This window comes from Pseudophryne corroboree, chromosome 1 (genome assembly GCF_028390025.1).
Source record: "Pseudophryne corroboree isolate aPseCor3 chromosome 1, aPseCor3.hap2, whole genome shotgun sequence".
NCBI lineage: Eukaryota > Metazoa > Chordata > Amphibia > Anura > Myobatrachidae > Pseudophryne > Pseudophryne corroboree.
Window position 1 is genome coordinate 171,215,253 of NC_086444.1, and position 22,901 is coordinate 171,238,153.

General features: G+C 46.1%; 1 protein-coding gene across 1 annotated transcript in view; it reads right to left on the bottom strand.

Moving 5' to 3' along the window:
- The window catches only part of LOC134892612 (baculoviral IAP repeat-containing protein 1-like), a 177,773-nt gene that overhangs the window by 105,066 nt on the left and 49,806 nt on the right, over window positions 1–22,901 (bottom strand). The gene's annotated exons all lie outside the window — the stretch shown is intronic.

Consider the following 22,901-nt stretch of genomic DNA (forward strand, 5'->3'; position numbering starts at 1 on the left):
GTGCATCTGGCACTGGGGTATATGTGCATCTGGCACTGGGGATATGTGTGCATCTGGCACTGGGGGTATATGTGCATCTGGCACTGGTGATATATGTGTAACTGGCACTAGAGGTATATGTGCATCTGGCACTGGGAACATATGTGCATCAGGCATTGGGGGTATATATGTATCTGGCGCTGGGGGCATATGTGCATCTGGCACTGGGGATATATGTGTATCTGGTGCTTGTATCTGGCGCTGGGGGCATATGTTTATCTGGCACTGGAGACATATGTGTATCTAACCCTGGGGGCATATGTGTATCTGGCACTGGGGGTATATGTGCATCTGGCAATGTGGGGGCATATAATGTGTATTTGGCACTGTGGGAGCATATTATGTGTATCTGGCACTGTGGGGGCATATAATGTGTATCTGGCACTGTGGGGGCATATAATGTGTATCTGGCACTGTGGGGGCATATTATGTGTATCTGGCACTGCACTGTGGGAGCATATAATGTGTATCTAGCACTGTGGGGGCATATAATGTGTATCTAGCACTGTGTGGGGAATATTTTGTGTATCTGGCACTGTGGGGGCATATAATGTGTATCTGGCACTGTGGGGGCATATGTGTATCTGGCTCTGTGGGGGGCATATAATTTGTATCTGGTGCTAGGGGCATTTGTGTTTCTGGCTCTGGGGACATATGTGTATCTGGCACTTTGGGGGCATATAATGTGTATCTGGTACTGTGGGGACATATTATGTGTATCTGGCACTGTAGGGGCATATAATGTTATCTGGCACTGTGGGGGAATATAATGTGCATCTGGCACTGTGGGGGGATATAATGTGTATCTGGCACTGTGGGGGCATATTATGTGTATCTAGCACTGGGGGCATATTATGTGTATCTGGCACTGCACTATGGGGGCATATGATGTTATCTGACACTGCACTGTGGGGGAATATAATGTGTATCTGGCACTGTGGGGGCATATTATGTGTGTCTAGCACTGTGGGGGCATATTATGTGTATCTGGCACTGTGGGAGCATTTAATGTGTATTGGGCACTGCACTGCTGGGGGGCATATGTGTATCTGGTACTGCACTATTGGGGGCATATGTGTATCTGACACTATACTAGGGACATTATGTAATAGGGTGGGTGTGAAAATATATATATTTATAGTTCGATAATATAAAGTTGTTAGGCCATGCATTGGGGGAGGGACGCTTCAAAATTTCTCGCTCAGGGTTCTAGTAGGCCTGGAACTGTCCCTGCTTGTGTGCTATATCTATTCCATACAGGGTAATCCTACATAGTACGTAGTGATGAGCACCGGAAATTTTTCGGGTTTTGTGTTTTGGTTTTGGGTTCGGTTCCGCGGCCGTGTTTTGGGTTCGAACGCGTTTTGGCAAAACCTCACTGAATTTTTTTTGTCGGATTCGGGTGTGTTTTGGATTCGGGTGTTTTTTTCAAAAAACCCTAAAAAACAGCTTAAATCATAGAATTTGGGGGTCATTTTGATCCCAAAGTATTATTAACCTCAATAACCATAATTTCCACTCATTTTCAGTCTATTCTGAACACCTCACACCTCACAATATTATTTTTAGTCCTAAAATTTGCACCGAGGTCACTGGATGACTAAGCTCAGCAACCCAAGTGGCCGACACAAACACCTGGCCCATCTAGGAGTGGCACTGCAGTGTCACGCAGGATGGCCCTTCCAAAAACTACTCCCCAAGCAGCACATGACGCAAAGAAGAAAAGAAAGAGGCGCAATGAGGTAGCTGTGTGAGTAAGCTAAGCGACCCTAGTGGCCGACACAAACACCTGGCCCATCTAGGAGTGGCACTGCAGTGTCACGCAGGATGGCCCTTCCAAAAAACACCCCCCAAACAGCACATGACGCAAAGAAAAAAAGAGGCGCAATGAGGTAGCTGTGTGACTAAGCTAAGCGACCCTAGTGGCCGACACAAACACCTGGCCCATCTAGGAGTGGCACTGCAGTGTCACGCAGGAAGGCCCTTCAAAAAACTACTCCCCAAGCAGCACATGACGCAAAGAAGAAAAAAAAGATGCGCAATGAGGTAGCTGTGTGACTAAGATAAGCGACCCTAGTGGCCGACACAAACACCTGGCCCATCTAGGAGTGGCACTGCAGTGTCACGCAGGATGGCCCTTCCAAAAAACACCCCCCAAACAGCACATGACGCAAAGAAAAAAAGAGGCGCAATGAGGTAGCTGTGTAACTAAGATAAGCGACCCAAGTGGCCGACACAAACACCTGGCCCATCTAGGAGTGGCACTGCAGTGTCACGCAGGATGGCCCTTCAAAAAACTACTCCCCAAACAGCACATGACGCAAAGAAGAAAAAAAAGATGCGCAATGAGGTAGCTGTGTGACTAAGATAAGCGACCCTAGTGGCCGACACAAACACCTGGCCCATCTAGGAGTGGCACTGCAGTGTCACGCAGGATGGCCCTTCCAAAAAACACCCCCCAAACAGCACATGACGCAAAGAAAAAAAGAGGCGCAATGAGGTAGCTGTGTGACTAAGATAAGCGACCCAAGTGGCCGACACAAACACCTGGCCCATCTAGGAGTGGCACTGCAGTGTCACGCAGGATGTCCCTTCCAAAAAACACCCCCCAAACAGCACATGACGCAAAGAAAAAAAGAGGCGCAATGAGGTAGCTGTGTGACTAAGATAAGCGACCCAAGTGGCCGACACAAACACCTGGCCCATCTAGGAGTGGCACTGCAGTGTCACGCAGGATGGCCCTTCAAAAAACTACTCCCCAAATAGCACATGACGCAAAGAACTAAAAAAAGATGCGCAATGAGGTAGCTGTGTGACTAAGATAAGCGACCCAAGTGGCCGACACAAACACCTGGCCCATCTAGGAGTGGCACTGCAGTGTCACGCAGGATGGCCCTTCCAAAAACTACTCCCCAAACAGCACATGTCGCAAAGAAAAATGAAAGAAAAAAGAGGTGCAAGATGGAATTGTCCTTGGGCCCTCCCACCCACCCTTATGTTGTATAAACAGGACATGCACACTTTAACCAACCCATCATTTCAGTGACAGGGTCTGCCACACGACTGTGACTGAAATGACGGGTTGGTTTGGACCCCCACCAAAAAAGAAGCAATTAATCTCTCCTTGCACAAACTGGCTCTACAGAGGCAAGATGTCCACCTCATCATCATCCTCCGATATATCACCGTGTACATCCCCCTCCTCACAGATTATCAATTCGTCCCCACTGGAATCCACCATCTCAGCTCCCTGTGTACTTTGTGGAGGCAATTGCTGCTGGTGAATGTCTCCACGGAGGAATTGATTATAATTCATTTTAATGAACATCATCTTCTCCACATTTTCTGGATGTAACCTCGTACGCCGATTGCTGACAAGGTGAGCGGCGGCACTAAACACTCTTTCGGAGTACACACTTGTGGGAGGGCAACTTAGGTAGAATAAAGCCAGTTTGTGCAAGGGCCTCCAAATTTCCTCTTTTTCCTGCCAGTATAAGTACGGACTGTCTGACGTGCCTACTTGGATGCGGTCACTCATATAATCCTCCACCATTCTTTCAATGGGGAGAGAATCATATGCAGTGACAGTAGACGACATGTCCGTAATCGTTGTCAGGTCCTTCAGTCCGGACCAGATGTCAGCATCAGCAGTCGCTCCAGACTGCCCTGCATCACCGCCAGCGGGTGGGCTCGGAATTCTGAGTCTTTTCCTCGCACCCCCAGTTGCGGGAGAATGTGAAGGAGGAGATGTTGACAGGTCGCGTTCCGCTTGACTTGACAATTTTGTCACCAGCAGTTCTTTGAACCCCAGCAGACTTGTGTCTGCCGGAAAGAGAGATCCAAGGTAGGTTTTAAATCTAGGATCGAGCACGGTGGCCAAAATGTAGTGCTCTGATTTCAACAGATTGACCACCCGTGAATCCTTGTTAAGCGAATTAAGGGCTCCATCCACAAGTCCCACATGCCTAGCGGAATCGCTCTGTGTTAGCTCCTCCTTCAATGTCTCCAGCTTCTTCTGCAAAAGCCTGATGAGGGGAATGACCTGACTCAGACTGGCAATGTCTGAACTGACTTCATGTGTGGCAAGTTCAAAAGGTTGCAGAACCTTGCACAACGTTGAAATCATTCTCCACTGCGCTTGAGGCAGGTGCATTCCACCTCCTATATCGTGCTCAGTTGTATAGGCTTGAATGGCCTTTTGCTGCTCCTCCAACCTCTGAAGCATATAGAGGGTTGAATTCCACCTCGTTACCACTTCTTGCTTCAGATGATGGCAGGGCAGGTTCAGGCGTTTTTGGTGGTGCTCCAGTCTTCTGTACGTGGTGCCTGTACGCCGAAAATGTCCCGCAATTCTTCTGGCCACCGACAGCATCTCTTGCACGCCCCTCTCGTTTTTTAAATAATTCTGCACCACCAAATTCAAGGTATGTGCAAAACATGGGACGTGCTGGAATTTGCCCAGATTTAATGCACACACAATATTGCTGGCGTTGTCCGATGCCACAAATCCACAGGAGAGTCCAATTGGGGTAAGCCATTCCGCGATGATCTTCCTCAGTTGCCGTAAGAGGTTTTCAGCTGTGTGCGTATTCTGGAAAGCGGTGATACAAAGCGTAGCCTGCCTAGGAAAGAGTTGGCGTTTGCGAGATGCTGCTACTGGTGCCGCCGCTGCTGTTCTTGCGGCGGGAGTCCATACATCTACCCAGTGGGCTGTCACAGTCATATAGTCCTGAGCCTGCCCTGCTCCACTTGTCCACATGTCCGTGGTTAAGTGGACATTGGGTACAACTGCATTTTTTAGGACACTGGTGAGTCTTTTTCTGAGGTCTGTGTACATTTTCGGTATCGCCTGCCTAGAGAAATGGAACCTAGATGGTATTTGGTACCGGGGACACAGTACCTCCAACAAGTCTCTAGTTGGCTCTGCAGTAATGATGGATACCGGAACCACGTTTCTCACCGCCCAGGATGCCAAGGCCTCAGTTATCCGCTTTGCAGCAGGATGACTGCTGTGATATTTCATCTTCCTCGCAAAGGACTGTTGAACAGTCAATTGCTTGGTGGAAGTAGTAAAAGTGGTCTTACGACTTCCCCTCTGGGATGACCATTGACTCCCAGCAGCAACAACAGCAGCGCCAGCAGCAGTAGGCGTTACACGGAAGGATGCATCGGAGGAATCCCAGGCAGGAGAGGACTCGTCAAAATTGCCAGTGACATGGCCTGCAGGACTATTGGCATTCCTGGGGAAGGAGGAAATTGACACTGAGGGAGTTGGTGGGGTGGTTTGCGTGAGCTTGGTTACAAGAGGAAGGGATTTACTGGTCAGTGGACTGCTTCCGCTGTCGCCCAAAGTTTTTGAACTTGTCACTGACATGATGAATGCGCTGCAGGTGACGTATAAGGGAGGATGTTCCGAGGTGGTTAACTTCCTTACCCCTACTTATTACAGCTTGACAAAGGCAACACACGGCTTGACAAATGTTGTCCGCATTTCTGTTGAAATACTTCCACACCGAAGAGCTGATTTTTTTGGTATTTTCACCAGGCATGTCAATGGCCCTATTCCTCCCACGGACAACAGGTGTCTCCCCGGGTGCCTGACTTAAACAAACCACCTCACCATCAGAATCCTCCTGGTCAATTTCCTCCCCAGCGCCAGCAACACCCATATCCTCCTCATCCTGGTGTACTTCAACACTGACATCTTCAATCTGACTATCAGGAACTGGACTGCGGGTGCTCCTTCCAGCACTTGCAGGGGGCGTGCAAATGGTGGAAGGCGCATGCTCTTCACGTCCAGTGTTGGGAAGGTCAGGCATCGCAAATGACACAATTGGACTCTCCTTGTGGATTTGTGATTTCGAAGAACGCACAGTTCTTTGCTGTGCTTTTGCCAGCTTGAGTCTTTTCATTTTTCTAGCGAGAGGCTGAGTGCTTCCATCCTCATGTGAATCTGAACCACTAGCCATGAACATAGGCCAGGGCCTCAGCCGTTCCTTGCCACTCCGTGTGGTAAATGGCATATTGGCAAGTTTACGCTTCTCCTCCGACAATTTTATTTTAGATTTTTGAGTCCTTTTTTTACTGATATTTGGTGTTTTGGATTTTACATGCTCTGTACTATGACATTGGGCATCGGCCTTGGCAGACGACGTTGATGGCATTTTATCGTCTCGGCCATGACTAGTGGCAGCAGCTTCAGCACGAGGTGGAAGTCGATCTTGATCTTTCCCTATTTTTGGAACCTCAACATTTTTGTTCTCCATAATTTAATAGGCACAACTAAAAGGCACCTCAGGTAAACAATGGAGATGGATGGATACTAGTATACTTATGGATGGACGAGCGACCGCCGACACAGAGGTAGCTACAGCCGTGGACTACCGTACTGCGTCTGCTGCTAATATAGACTGGATGATAATGATATAAAAAATATATATATATCACTACTGCAGCCGGACAGGTATATATTATATAATGACGGACCTGCCGGACACTGTCAGCACTGCAGACTCCTAAAGTAAGCTACTAGTATCAAGAAGATAGAAAAAAAAGCACACCACAGGTAGGTGGTATACAATTATGGATGGACGAGCGACTGCCGACACAGAGGTTGCTACAGCCGTGGACTACCGTACTGCGTCTGCTGCTAATATAGACTGGATGATAATGATATAAAAAATATATATATATCACTACTGCAGCCGGACAGGTATATATTATATAATGACGGACCTGCTGGACACTGTCAGCACTGCAGACTCCTAAAGTAAGCTACTAGTATCAAGAAGATAGAAAAAAAAAACACCACAGGTAGGTGGTATACAATTATGGATGGACGAGCGACTGCCGACACAGAGGTAGCTACAGCCGTGGACTACCGTACTGCGTCTGCTGCTAATATAGACTGGATGATAATGATATAAAAAATATATATATATCACTACTGCAGCCGGACAGGTATATATTATATAATGACGGACCTGCTGGACACTGTCAGCACTGCAGACTCCTAAAGTAAGCTACTAGTATCAAGAAGATAGAAAAAAAAACACAACAGGTAGGTGGTATACAATTATGGATGGACGAGCGACTGCCGACACAGAGGTAGCTACAGCCGTGGACTACCGTACTGCGTCTGCTGCTAATATAGACTGGATGATAATGATATAAAAAATATATATATATCACTACTGCAGCCGGACAGGTATATATTATATAATGACGGACCTGCTGGACACTGTCAGCACTGCAGACTCCTAAAGTAAGCTACTAGTATCAAGAAGATAGAAAAAAAAAAACACCACAGGTAGGTGGTATACAATTATGGATGGACGAGCGACTGCCGACACAGAGGTAGCTACAGCCGTGGACTACCGTACTGCGTCTGCTGCTAATATAGACTGGATGATAATGATATAAAAAATATATATATATCACTACTGCAGCCGGACAGGTATATATTATATAATGACGGACCTGCTGGACACTGTCAGCACTGCAGACTCCTAAAGTAAGCTACTAGTATCAAGAAGATAGAAAAAAAACAAACACCACAGGTAGGTGGTATACAATTATGGATGGACGAGCGACTGCCGACACAGAGGTAGCTACAGCCGTGGACTACTGTACTGCGTCTGCTGCTAATATAGACTGGATGATAATGATATAAAAAATATATATATATCACTACTGCAGCCGGACAGGTATATATTATATAATGACGGACCTGCTGGACACTGTCAGCACTGCAGACTCCTAAAGTAAGCTACTAGTATCAAGAAGATAAAAAAAAAAAACCACAAAAGGTAGGTGGTATACAATTATGGATGGACGAGCGACTGCCGACACAGAGGTAGCTACAGCCGTGGACTACCGTACTGCGTCTGCTGCTAATATAGACTGGATGATACTGATATAAAAAATATATATATATCACTACTGCAGCCGGACAGGTATATATTATATAATGACGGACCTGCTGGACACTGTCAGCACTGCAGACTCCTAAAGTAAGCTACTAGTATCAAGAAGATAAAAAAAAAAAAACACAAAAGGTAGGTGGTATACAATTATGGATGGACGAGCGACTGCCGACACAGAGGTAGCTACAGCCGTGGACTACCGTACTGCGTCTGCTGCTAATATAGACTGGATGATACTGATATAAAAAATATATATATATCACTACTGCAGCCGGACAGGTATATATTATATAATGATGGACCTGCTGGACACTGTCAGCACTGCAGACTCCTAAAGTAAGCTACTAGTATCAAGAAGATAGAAAAAAAAAAACACCACAGGTAGGTGGTATACAATTATGGATGGACGAGCGACTGCCGACACAGAGGTAGCTACAGCCGTGGACTACCGTACTGCGTCTGCTGCTAATATAGACTGGATGATAATGATATAAAAAATATATATATATCACTACTGCAGCCGGACAGGTATATATTATATAATGACGGACCTGCTGGACACTGTCAGCAGAATGCGTTTATAGAATAAAAACACCACACGACGAGTGTTTAACTTTTTCAGGCAGACAATCACAATATACTGGTGGTCAGTGGTCACTGGTCAGTCACACTGGCAGTGGCACTCTGGCAGCAAAAGTGTGCACTGTTAATGTACTCCTGCTATAACTGCTCCCCAGTCTCCCCCACAATTAAGCTGTGTGAGCAGTGAGCACTCAGCACAGTCAGATATACATAGATGATGCAGCACACTGAGGCTGAGCACAGATATGGTATACTGTGTCACTGTGTATCGTTTTTTTTCAGGCAGAGAACGGATTATATTAAATAATAATAAAACTGCACTGGTGGTCACTGGTCAGTCACTAGTAAACTCTGCACTCTCTGAGTACTCCTAAGCTCCAGTAAATCAAATGTCTCACTCTCACTCTCTATCTATTTCTTGTCAAAGTCAGAAAAATATCACGATGCACACTGCCATATTTGCACCTTATATGTGTCCCTGCTGCGCATGCGTGCGCTCTCCCGTGCGTGCGCATACTCGCTGTTGCGGGCACCCGCAGGCGCACGGTATGCGCATTTACGGTAGAGATTGTATGCGTCTAGCGGGCGACTCTTTCGTTACATATTTTCACCATATAATGTATTTTGTAGATTATGGTCCCTTTGATAGAATCTGAAAGTTTGGTTAATGTAGAATGTTCATGGATGGAGAAATCCCTCTTTGTTTGATACGAAGGGTCAGACAGGAGTAATACAGTGGTGTTTAGTATCCATCGGAAGAGTATTTAATTAGCAATATTCCGGTGTTGGTTTGAAGCGAATTAATCGCTCGTGCGAATAGTTATGGACATAAGAAGTTTATGTCCATTTACTATTATTTGCACTTACTTATCCATGCGGCGGGAAACCTAGTTTCCCACCCACCTGAGCAGTTGGAAATTGTCACAGCCCACCTGTATGAATCAACCTATGACCTTTTGTTATAACGCGAGGAGGAATTCCTGTGTCCAATGAACTATGAGATTGTAGGGACCATTGAATTGTATTGTGTGTGGGGCATAAATAGACAAGCCGATCACATCCAGCTCACTCTTCAACGGTTCTCATTGCTGATAATCGGGAGCTGGATGTCCAGAGGCGCATGCGATCGTTCCCCTTTGTGCGTAAGTTTTTCTCCGCAATCATATTGTATTTCTTGTTATTGTGGGCCATATCTCTCTCTCTTTCTCTCTCGTTTCTCTTATATAGTGATTGTACTGATATTGTATTTCACGTGTAGTTTTCTGGTTAGGTAGTCTATGTTATATTGTAGCATATGACTTGTACTGTATTATTCTTTTTGCAAGTATAACATATTCATAAGGCGTTAGACCCTAAGCCCGGTAGTTGTGTGTTCATTATAGTGTTAAGTATTCTCAGAGCGTCGGTGATGCTCGAACAGCTTTTAAGTTAATAAGGTTACACTGTGTTGCATCTACACCCTATCTCTACACTAGGGTTTTACAGCATATTACATTGTTTATGGTTTAGATATAAAGGTTTAACATTGTGAGCGTCTGCGCCGCTGGTGATCTCCTCGTGGTCCCGAGCGTCCGCTACGCTATAGCGAACCATTACGTTAGTCAGCAGCCAATAGCGTGCCTGCCTGTGATCTCTTGGCCGTGAGCGAACGTGACGCTTGAGCGTCTCGACCACGGCTAAGCGATTGTTACGCAACGTGCGTACCCTTACGGTACTCCATACGTCAATAGCGTACAGTGTTCTTAGGCCTCTTAAAGGGTTTTAAATAAGATAAATATTTAGCTTTATCAATTGGCGGCTCGTCCTGTCCTTCACATATCTCTGCTAGGTAATTTCAGCAGACATTATCCATCAGCAAAGGGCGGGAGATCATATTCTTCGCAGTGCTGACGGGATAAGCGTCTGCTTCGCTTAGTAAAGGGTGCTGAGGGAATCCGGAACCGGAGGTAAGAACAACACGCTAGTGTCTTTTAAAACTGTTTATTTCTGTCTTGCGTACGCACGCACATATCTGCATTTCTTTTTCATTCGTGTATTTTCATATGTCACTCTCCTGTTTGCCATTTTTATAATTGATAAAACGTGCTAAGAGAGATTTGTCGCTATTTCATAGTTAAAGTGTAAAAGTAATATATTAAGGGATAAAGTGTAAAGCACACACGCAGCTCTACCTAAAGGTACAAGGAGAGATTGGTGTGGGGTTCAGTAGAGGATCGAGGATCATCTACATTGATAAACATGTACATTGTGTTACGGTGGACATTGGTTTTGTGTACACGTGTCTCTAACAAAGGGCTGATACTCGCGTACGCAAAGGCCGACGCACGCAGCGTAAATTACGCAACGGAGCGTCTGGGTACGCCCACGTAACTCAAGTCACACGATAGTGTTGATTTTCAACAGGCGATAAATAGCGCAACAGGCGATAAATAGCGCAAGTTTATTTTAGTGTCCGAAATTTAGACTAACAAATCCTTCTCCAAATTTACAACACATCTGGTTTAAAGAAAATTTCTGCGCAGAAATAGAAATAGAAACAAAAGTGTACATGTGGTGAGTGAGTGTTTGCAATTATATAAGTTTTTACAATTTTGGGGATTGAACCACAGAAATCATCGAGTTCTCGTAAAAGTACATACGTGTAAGTGACATACATGGTGGCTAGGGAGGCATCCCTTGTTAAACATATAAAGAGCATTAGAGTGTAGCAGACCAGGAGGTCATACTGTAACAGACCAGGAGGTCAGACCAGGAGGTCGCATAACAGACCAGGAGGTCCAGGTACAGCAGACAAGGAAGTCCGCTATAGAGTCAAGTAGCCCAACACCAAGAAGGGTTGGAGCGGAACCCATATAGGCCATAAAGCTCAGGCTGAAGGAATTCGCAGCTGCTGAATGTCGATTCCACTGGTCGCTCCGTACATAAGATTAGTTGCTTATGTACTGAACGATTGTACCGCACGTAATTGTGTGCATTAGTTAGTCTGACCAGTACCATTTGTGTACGAACCCGGTCATAAACACTATTTGTACATTCTGACGTGATTTGTGTAATTTTTTATTTTTAAAAGGGAAGTTCGCTGGTCACTCAGGAATTATCCAACAACCCCACAGTTACTGGAAAGGGTTAATGCTCTGCGGATCACACCCACATGTTCCAGTAAACAAAGGTTCATAGGGGCCCTAGGTCGAGTACGCCAGCGCTAAAGCAGTGTGTGGGCGTATTGGTCGGCGTGGGCGAGTAAGTGGGGTACTCGGTAAACCACCACCGTCAACCTATCTTTGAATATTTTGGTTTTTTGTAAGGGTTCGCTGAAGACCCTGATATAAAGGTCAGAGGTAGAGCAAGCAACACCTGCAAATTATGGGGGCCAGTTGTTCAGGAAGGGGGCGATCAACCTCGGTTCGGGTTGATTTAGTGAACCGACCAATCGGGTCGGCAAGGTACGTAATGTGTGAAAAATACGGCTCACACACAGAAGTTTTATGTGATGAATGGGAGAGAATGACGGTACATGACGGGGAGAAATTCCCAAGAGTAGGCAGCTTTAGCCCAGAAGTGTTACAAAATCTAAGGAGAAGGATATGTCTCATTAAATCAACAAAGAGACGAATCCAACATTATGATTATTTGCAGCTATGGCAACAGGAGGGTGAAATACAGAGAGGATTGGCTCAGGCGGCGGGATCTAATCCTATCAGGAAACTGGTAGCCACGGCCCCGCCGCCACCATACATATCAGGAGAGAAATTGGTTGCGGAGAATGACGCATCAGGGGGTAACAAACAGGCACTTAGCAACTGTATAAATGTTAAGGATAATGTTAATAAGTTAACCAATGCAAGCATTAACCCGTGCAAGTTGTACCCTGTTTTGAACTTTCCCCAGGAGTGTGATCAAGAGGACGAATCGGCAACAATATCGGCGCTCTCTCTAGCAGCCACTATATCAGAAACGACAGTAGGCACGGCCCAACCCATAAGATTAGTAACAAAGCCCCCTAGCGGAGGGACAGGTGAGGTCGTATCAACGGGTAAGTACGGCACCATACACTATGCTGAAACCATTTCACCACAGACTGTAGAATCTACACAGAATGATGTTGTTAAACTTGCTCCCGTGAGGGTAATAGCAGTTCCAAATGGGAAAACGGACACTACAGGAATCACTCCTATCAGGAACATTGCCATGTACAGCCCGTTTTCCCGAATGGAATTAAGAACCATAGTGTCTGAATTCCCTGATCCTAGAAAAGACTTAGTTGCTAGCCAGAAATACATCAGAGACCTAGGGAACACTTTAGAGCCCAATAACAAAGACTGGCAGGTATTGCTGAGGGCATGTTTACCCTCCAATGTCGACGCAGCTCAATTTTTAGCTGACTGTGGACTGGATCAGGATGTACCTCTTACAGATGTGTACAACAAAGACAATGTAAAAAGAATAAATTTACAGTTAAAGGAGTATTTCCCAGCTGTAGCCAAATGGAATAGAATTTTTTCCATTAAACAAAAAGAGTCAGAAACAGCTGCTGATTATTTTCACCGGGCATTATTAGAAATGGCAAAATACACTGGCATAGAGGACATTAGGACCAATGCAAATCATCAAGAAGTAGCAGTATCTGTGCTAATGGATGGTTTAAAAGAAGCATTAAAGACCAGGGTACAGACCACGCAACCATGTTGGCGAGGTCTGTCGGTGGCTACTTTGAGAGAGGCTGCTATTGATCACGACCGGAATATCACCAGACACAGGGAGTCACAAGGTGATAAGTTAATGGCCGTAAGTATACAAGCCCTGACCACAAAGCAGCCTTTGTATAGATCACCAAACCCTGTGGGTAAGTCAAATGTGGTAACATGTTATTTTTGTCATAAACAGGGACACATAGCACGAGACTGTAGAGCGAAAAATTCACAAAGATCATACCAACCCCCTAGACAACGACATGACACACGAGATTGGGATCAGGGTCCACAGAGACGGAGTTATGAGCCACACGCAGGGGAAACAAAAAGATATCCCCCAAAAGGAGACTGGCAAACTTCTGGCAGTTCCCATTTAACCCCTTCACAAGTAGTTGCTGCCAGCGGGATTCAGGGAGGTCACCATACCCAATAGGGGTGTGGCCATACCTGTAATCTGCAGCCAGTAAAATTGATTGCAAATCTTGGAAGTGAACCTGAGATTGCAATAAATGTAGCTGGTAAATCATTAAACTTTCTTGTAGATACGGGGGCGGCCAAATCAGTGATAAATTCGACAGTGGGCATGAGAACCACTGGTAAGACAATTCCAGCCATAGGAGTAACGGGAGTAGTCCAGCACTACCCCGTTAGCAAACCAGCCGAGATTACAATAGGGCCTTTACATACCAAGCATTCCTTTTTGCTGGCTGCATCGGCACCGACTAATCTCCTGGGAAGAGATTTATTGTGTAAAATGGGGTGCGTCATTTATTGTACTCCTGAAGGTGTATTCTTGGACATACCTGAGAATCACGCTCAGGAAGTGCGAGACATGTTAGACTCCCCATCAAAATTAATGTCACATACCATTATGACAAATAGGACTCCATCCCAAGTAGAAGAAATGACATCCCAGATACCAGAGTCACTTTGGACTAAAGATGGACAGGACACTGGATTAATGGCAAACGTAGCTCCAGTAGTTGTACAAGTAAAAGATGGTAGGATAGCTCCAAAAATCCCACAATACCCTCTGAAGCCAGAGGTGGAGTTAGGAGTGTATCCCGTAATAGAGCGCTTGCTACAACAGGGCATTCTGGTAAGAACGTCCAGCACTGCCAATAGTCCCATCTTCCCTGTGAAAAAGAGTGGGGGGAGGGGTTACCGGCTAGTGCAGGATCTAAGGGGGATTAACAAAATAGTTGAGAGTCAGTTCCCCGTAGTGCCAAATCCAGCTGTCATCCTTATGCAAATCCCTCCCACTGCGAAATTTTTCACTGTTATTGACCTCTGCTCCGCTTTCTTTTCGGTACCTCTGCACCCTGACAGCCAATACTTGTTTGCATTCACATACAGAGGAGTCCAATACACATGGACTCGATTACCACAAGGTTTCATAGACAGTCCAAGTATATTTTCCCAGGCTTTGCATGATTGTTTACAGTCTTTCCAACCAGAGAGTGGATCAGTATTAATACAGTTCGTGGATGATCTACTACTGTGTTCTGATTCAGTGGAAGCATCCCTGAAGGATACGAAACAGCTCCTGTTTCATCTTTCAGACACAGGACACAAGGGCCCTCATTCCGAGTTGTTCGCTCGGTATTTTTCATCGCTTCGCAGTGAAAATCCGCTTAGTACGCATGCGCAATGTTCGCACTGCGACTGCGCCAAGTAACTTTACTATGAAGAAAGTATTTTTACTCACGGCTTTTTCTTCGCTCCGGCGATCGTAATGTGATTGACAGGAAATGGGTGTTACTGGGCGGAAACACGGCGTTTCAGGGGCGTGTGGCTGAAAACGCTACCGTTTCCGGAAAAAACGCAGGAGTGGCCGGAGAAACGGTGGGAGTGCCTGGGCGAACGCTGGGTGTGTTTGTGACGTCAACCAGGAACGACAAGCACTGAACTGATCGCACAGGCAGAGTAAGTCTGGAGCTACTCTGAAACTGCTAAGTAGTTAGTAATCGCAATATTGCGAATACATCGTTCGCAATTTTAAGAAGCTAAGATTCACTCCCAGAAGGCGGCGGCTTAGCGTGTGTAACTCTGCTAAATTCGCCTTGCGACCGATCAACTCGGAATGAGGGCCAAGGTTTCCAAAGACAAGTTACAATTATGCCAAACTAAGGTAAAATATTTGGGACACTGTCTAACACAAGGACTGAGACACCTGACCGCTGATAGAATTCAAGCAATTAGAGACATGACTCTGCCACAAACCCAGCAACAGATCAGAACATTTTTAGGAATGTGTGGGTATTGCCGTAACTGGATCCCAGGGTTTTCCATTCTGGCGTTACCTTTGCAGGAGATGGTCTCCTCAAACAAACCTGATCGGATTTCGCATACAGACGAGTCCGAGATGGCATTTGAGAGACTTAAACAGTGCCTAACGCAGGCACCAGCATTAGGTATGCCAGACTATGGGAAACCCTTTGAGCTGTACGGAACAGAAAGTGCTGGTTGCGCGGCAGGCGTCTTAACCCAAAAGCACGGTGATGCCAGCAGGCCAGTAGCATACTATAGCGCTCAGCTAGATACGGTAGCGCGATCCCTCCCCACATGCTTGCGAAGCGTTGCTGCGATAGCATTGCTAGTAACGAAAAGCGAAGATGTAGTGCTAGGTCACAACCTCACAGTTCATACACCACATGCAGTGTCAGCCTTGCTAAATTCTGCCCAAACCAGGCACGTCTCATCAGCGCGGTTTACAAGATGGGAATTGGCACTAATGGCCCCCGTAAACATCACCATAAGGAGATGCAGTGCATTAAATCCTGCAACATATCTCCCAGGTGTGCCTGGACAGGCACAAAGGGTGGAGGATGAGAGTGGTGGGGAAGGAGAATTTAATACAAAGGAGGACACACATGATTGTATGGAATATTTGACCCAAAATTTTACCGCAAGGCCTGACATCAGTGACAACCCACTGGAAGATGTAGATCTAACTTTCTACACGGACGGTAGTTGTCACAGACAGTCAGACTCGGGAGACTTGTGTACTGGATACGCAGTCGTAGATGACCAAGGCACCATAGAAGCAGAACCGCTAGGCCCACCTCACTCAGCCCAGGTTGCTGAACTGGTCGCCCTAACCAGAGCATGTGAATTGGCTAAGGGCAAATCAGCCAATATCTACACCGACTCTAGATACGCATTCGGGGTAGTCCATGATTTCGGAGCCCTATGGCGCCTCAGAAATTTCATGACGGCAGCTGGTACACCGGTAGCGCATGCAGCTCACATCAAAAGGCTTCTAACAGCGATACAGGAACCCGACAGAGTGGCTGTTATCAAGTGTAAAGCACACACATATAGCCAGGACCCAGTATCACTTGGCAACAGCCGAGCAGACGAAGCTGCTAAGTTAGCAGCTGGTACCCCCAGACAGACAGACACCACACAACTGATGGTATTTAATACCATCAACACACAGAAGCTGTGTGAAATGCAAAATTTGTGTTGCACACAGGAAAAAGCAGTCTGGAAGGCAAAGGGATATGGCCAGGAGTCCTCAGGACTCTGGACGGATGGACAAGGTAAACCAGTGGCCCCCAGAGCATATCTTCCATGTTTAGCTGAGGCAGCTCACGGGCTGACTCATCTGGGCAAGGAAGGAATGTGCAAGTTGGTAAGAGCATATTGGTGCGCCCCAGGATTTTCATCTCATGCAAGTAAGAGAGCAATGTCATGCCTTACATGCTTGAGAAAGAATATCGGAAAGGCAATACCAACAGAACCATCTCATATCCCACCTACAGGCGGTCCTTTTCAGGTAATACAGATTGACTTTATTCAATTACCCCCTTGTCGAAATTTGAAATATGTACTTGTTTGTATAGATGTTTTTTCAAATTGGGTCGAAGCATTTCCTGCGGCCACAAATACCGCTATGTTTACTGCTAAGAAAATTGTGCAGGAATTTGTATGTAGATATGGTATCCCTAGAATAATTGAAAGTGATAGGGGTACCCATTTTACAGGTGATGTCTTCCAAGGAATGTGTAAGTTGATGGGAATTGATAGCAAGCTGCACACTCCATACCGTCCACAGGCGAGTGCGAAGGTGGAAAGAGTGAACAGCACTATTAAAAATAAACTGAGCAAAGTTATGGCAGAGACAGGATTGACATGGCCAGAAGCTTTACCCATTGTACTGTACAGCATCAGAACCACTCCCAGGTCCCCTCTTAATCTGTCTCCCTTTGAAATCTTGTTTGGTCGACAACCGCATGTTATAATTAACCCTCAGGATGATTTGAAGTGTAACAATGAAGTGACTGTAAAATACTTGATTAACATGAGTAAACAGCTAAGGAATCAAAATGATAATTTGAAGTTGGTGATTCCTGATTTACCAGATAGTAATTGTCATGACATTGAACCTGGGGATTATGTAATGATACGGAATTTTCTACGCTCAGGTTGCCTTATTGACAGATGGGAAGGACCATACCAAATCTTATTGACTAGCACTACAGCATTGAAAGTTGCCGAGAGAGAGACTTGGGTTCATTCGTCCCATTGTAAGAAGGTTGCTGATCCAGAGAGGTCCCGTGATAAGGAACAGACGGTAGAGGAAGTTGTATCACTGGAGTGTCTGTTCCAGGAGGACTGAGGCGGCACCTGAGCATTGAGAATCACAAGATCAAAAGCAGTTGTCGATCCCCCGTTTCCCTTTTATTGTTTTTCTCCACTTCCCATCCCCTCTCCCTCAAATTATTTTTTCCCCTTCTCATTCTTCTTCGTTTCCTCCTATAAGATGGACTTGCCTCAAGAGACTGTGATCCGGATTTTCCTGTTGACCATGATGTTGACCAGAGCAGTCTGTTCCGGCGAGAGCACCATGGAGGTCGAGAAAGGTTCTGGAATGGGTTCTGATGACAGAGATGGAGGCGTAGTTTTCCGAGAACAACATAATCAACAAGCAAAGGCGAGTATCAGAAAACGATCCGATAACATAGACCATAGAAGGAATTGTGAAGGATTGTTAGCTGAAGAAAACTGTATCTGTAGGCTCTGTGACAATGTGGTTGAGGATGGGTGCATCAAGAAATGCCAATCCAGTTTTAATATCCACATGGACCGGCATCCCTTGAGTGACTATCACTCCTTAGTGGGTAGTGTGTTAAATCAAACAGATTGTTGGGTATGCTCTCAAGTACCTCAAGGTCATAGCAAATCAGGACTAGTACCATTTCCTTTAACGATAGGTGAGGTACTTGAGCTAAGTGGTGGGAGGCCGGTGGACAGGAGGTTTAATATCTCCAGTCCTCCTAGTTTGAAGCTCCACCAATATCATGTGGATAGATCCCTAATATGTTTTAACATTTCCAATCCCCGAAAGCCGGGAAATTGGGAAGTGTCATGGAGTAACCAAACCATGACCTTTTCATATAGAGCAGATAGAATGCCGACAGATACAGAGCTTATACGCCACATAGCCAGTAGAGGAAAATCTTTCCGATATAGGTATACCCTAGGAAGTAGGATTACGAGAGTTGGAGAGGTATCACCAGGATACTGTGCACATATCGTACAAGCTGATACGTGTACTAGACAGATGGGAGAATTAGGGTTAGGAGATTTCACATGGAAGATGTGTAATATGGTTATGTCCTACTCCGTCCCATATGTTCTCCCCGATGATGCATATTTCATATGCGGGAGGAAGGCGTATAAGTGGCTTGCCCCAAACTCTGAAGGATTGTGTTATATTGGAAAAGTACTGCCTGAAGTAATGACTGTATCACATGCCAAAATGAAAGACATACACCGTGTTGCCCAAGCTCCTTATACTCATACCCATTACGAGCACGTAGTTAAACGGCACCTGATAGAAAGAACAGAGCATCCGGCCTCTGACATGATCCATGAATCCACCGGGATTCAGTTTCTAATCACGTTAGACATCACTCGCACCGCCAGAGGAGTGTTGAATTATAAATACATATCTGCGCTCGCAAATTTGTTAGATAATATCACAGAAATGTATGATGACACGTTTAGGTATACTGGAAGAGAACTTCAAGCTTATAAAACAGAACTGGTTCAGCATAGAATGGTTCTCAATTATCTCACAGCAGTAACAGGTGGATATTGTGTCACACTGGCAACGCAGTACGGCGTGAAATGCTGCACATATATAACGAATAGTACCGAGGACCCGGTCGAGGTCATAGACCAAAAGATGGACGATATTCTCCAATTGAAGTGGGAATTTCGCAGGAGACACAATCTCACCCTTGCTGCTGTGAGTAATGAGCTGACTAGTTGGGTGTCATGGTTGAACCCGCGAAATTGGTTCTCTGGTTTAGGAGAATGGGCTCAGGGAGTCATAATGGATGTAGGGAAGTTTCTCCTATGTATCTTAGGTGTTATCATAACGATTGGCTTGATATTTAGATGCGGTCAGGCTTTAATGAAGTGCAAACGAAGTACTAGGGTGATGAGTTTAAGGAGTGAGGAAACTGTAATTCCAATGGATTTGATTTATGACCCAAATGTAGAAACAATGATGTGATGAAAATGCGATTTCTACGGTCCGTTTCTTTCACCTGTTTTTCTGGTTTTTCCAAGGTAAAAAGACCCACTTTTGACGAGGAATTTGATGATCCTGTATACAGACAACTGATGGATTAAAGAAGAAGTTTTGACAACCTTATACACAGATATTTGATGAACTATGCCATAGACCCCCAGTTTCCCTAGAAATTTTAAAATTACGCTAGCCCAACACTTTTGTAAGTCTATGGACATTGACAAAGCTTTTTGGCAAAAGCACAAAGAAGACTGCATTCAACAGACACCGAACAAGACTTCAACCGACAAATGTTCATTAACCTGACATAGAATACCACTGCATTTACCGTAATTATGTCTTTTCTTCATCTCTACAACCTTCAGGTAATTACACACATAGTCGATAGGGAATACAGGCACAGATATCAGCAATCACATATTCCCCCATTCATGTATCATCAACTAAAATGTGCTCCCCATTTTGTTACAACCACAGCCGAAAAGAGCTCGGTAAAGTTTGACAGCCCATCCACAGACCCGTACCACGGGATAAGAAGGAATTCAAATGTATACTTCGCAATACCTCGAAGCTTGATTTAAAACACGTACGGCACGATGATACATGACCCCCAAACACGGATTCATACACACATGCTTCTGCTATCTCACTAGGTCATACCCTTTTTCCTACCTTCTCCTCTCCTCCCCTACCCAACCATGGAAATGTATTTACACTTGACATATATTTTTCTCTTTTTGAAATGTTTTAGGAAGTGGCAGTTATTGTTGACTGCCAAAGGGTGGACTGTCAAAGTCAGAAAAATATCACGATGCACACTGCCATATTTGCACCTCATATGTGTCCCTGCTGCGCATGCGTGCGCTCTCCCGTGCGTGCGCATACTCGCTGTTGCGGGCACCCGCAGGCGCACGGTATGCGCATTTACGGTAGAGATTGTATGCGTCTAGCGGGCGACTCTTTCGTTACATATTTTCACCATATAATGTATTTTGTAGATTATGGTCCCTTTGATAGAATCTGAAAGTTTGGTTAATGTAGAATGTTCATGGACGGAGAAATCCCTCTTTGTTTGATACGAAGGGTCAGACAGGAGTAATACAGTGGTGTTTAGTATCCATCGGAAGAGTATTTAATTAGCAATATTCCGGTGTTGGTTTGAAGCGAATTAATCGCTCGTGCGAATAGTTATGGACATAAGAAGTTTATGTCCATTTTCTATTATTTGCACTTACTTATCCATGCGGCGGGAAACCTAGTTTCCCACCCACCTGAGCAGTTGAAAATTGTCACAGCCCACCTGTATGAATCAACCTATGACCTTTTGTTATAATGCGAGGAGGAATGCCTGTGTCCAATGAACTATGAGATTGTAGGGACCATTGAATTGTATTGTGTGTGGGGCATAAATAGACAAGCCGATCACATCCAGCTCACTCTTCAACGGTTCTCATTGCTGATAATCGGGAGCTGGATGTCCAGAGGCGCATGCGATCGTTCCCCTTTGTGCGTAAGTTTTTCTCCGCAATCATATTGTATTTCTTGTTATTGTGGGCCATATCTCTCTCTCTCTCTTCTCTTTCTCTCTCGTTTCTCTTATATAGTTATTGTACTGATATTGTATTTCACGTGTAGTTTTCTGGTTAGGTAGTATATGTTATATTGTAGCGTATGACTTGTACTGTATTATTCTTTTTGCAAGTATAACATATTCATAAGGCGTTAGACCCTAAGCCCGGTAGTTGTGTGTTCATTATAGTGTTAAGTATTCTCAGAGCGTCGGTGACGCTCGAACAGCTTTTAAGTTAATAAGGTTACACTGTGTTGCATCTACACCCTATCTCTACACTAGGGTTTTACAGCATATTACATTGTTTATGGTTTAGATATAAAGGTTTAACATTGTGAGCGTCTGCGCCGCTGGTGATCTCCTCGTGGTCCCGAGCGTCCGCTACGCTATAGCGAACCATTACGTTAGTCAGCAGCCAATAGCGTGCCTGCCTGTGATCTCTTGGCCGTGAGCGAACGTGACGCTTGAGCGTCTCGACCACGGCTAAGCGATTGTTACGCAACATGCGTACCCTTACGGTACTCCATACGTCAATAGCGTACAGTGTTCTTAGGCCTCTTAAAGGGTTTTAAATAAGATAAATATTTAGCTTTATCATTCTATTCTAAACGGAGAGGACGCCAGCCACGTCCTCTCCCTATCAATCTCAATGCACGTGTGAAAATGGCGGCGACGCGCGGCTCCTTATATAGAATCCGAGTCTCGCGATAGAATCCGAGCCTCGCGAGAATCCGACAGCGGGATGATGACGTTCGGGCGCGCTCGGGTTAGCCGAGCAAGGCGGGAAGATCCGAGTCTGCCTCGGACCCGTGTAAAAAGCGTGAAGTTCGGGGGGGGTTCGGTTTCCGAGAAACTGAACCCGCTCATCACTAATTAGTACGCCCAAGATGGCTGCCTCATCTGGTACCTATCATAGGTAGAATTATATATATATATATATATATATATATAGTAAAAGTCGTAACAAGGTTTCCGTAGGTGAACCTGCAGAAGGATCATTAACGGCTCGGCCGCGGACCGCGGGGTCCAGCCGAGAGAGAGACGCAGAGCGTGGGGGGCCCTGCCGCGCACCGGCCAGGCCCAAAACGAGAGAGGAAAGACGAGGCGGCGGCGGAGAGACGGGAGCGGGACGAAGGGGCGGCGCCGAGCCGGACCCGGCGCCCCCGGACGCGGCCTCCGTAGCTACGGAGGGGACAGCCGCGGCCGGTGGCGACGGGGACCCGGGACGGCCGTCCCCGAGTAGGCCCGAACCCGCGCCCCCCCGGATGCTCCCGACGGACGGGGGGCCTCCGCAGCCCCTCCCCGCAACCCCTGGGGCCGGCGGCGGGACGAGCCCGGGACGGAGGACCCCGGGAGGACGGGCGGCCGCGGGGCCCGTCCGCCCTCCCGGGCCTCCCACGCCCAGCCGCCCCGACGCCGCCCCGACGCGGGCGCACGCGCACTCCACGGTCCTCTCCAGGCTGATCCGGGTACCGCTCGCGGCCCTCCCCGCCCCGGAGAGGGGGGAGGCGCGGTAGGTCGAGAAGTCCCGAGACGGGGCGGTCGCC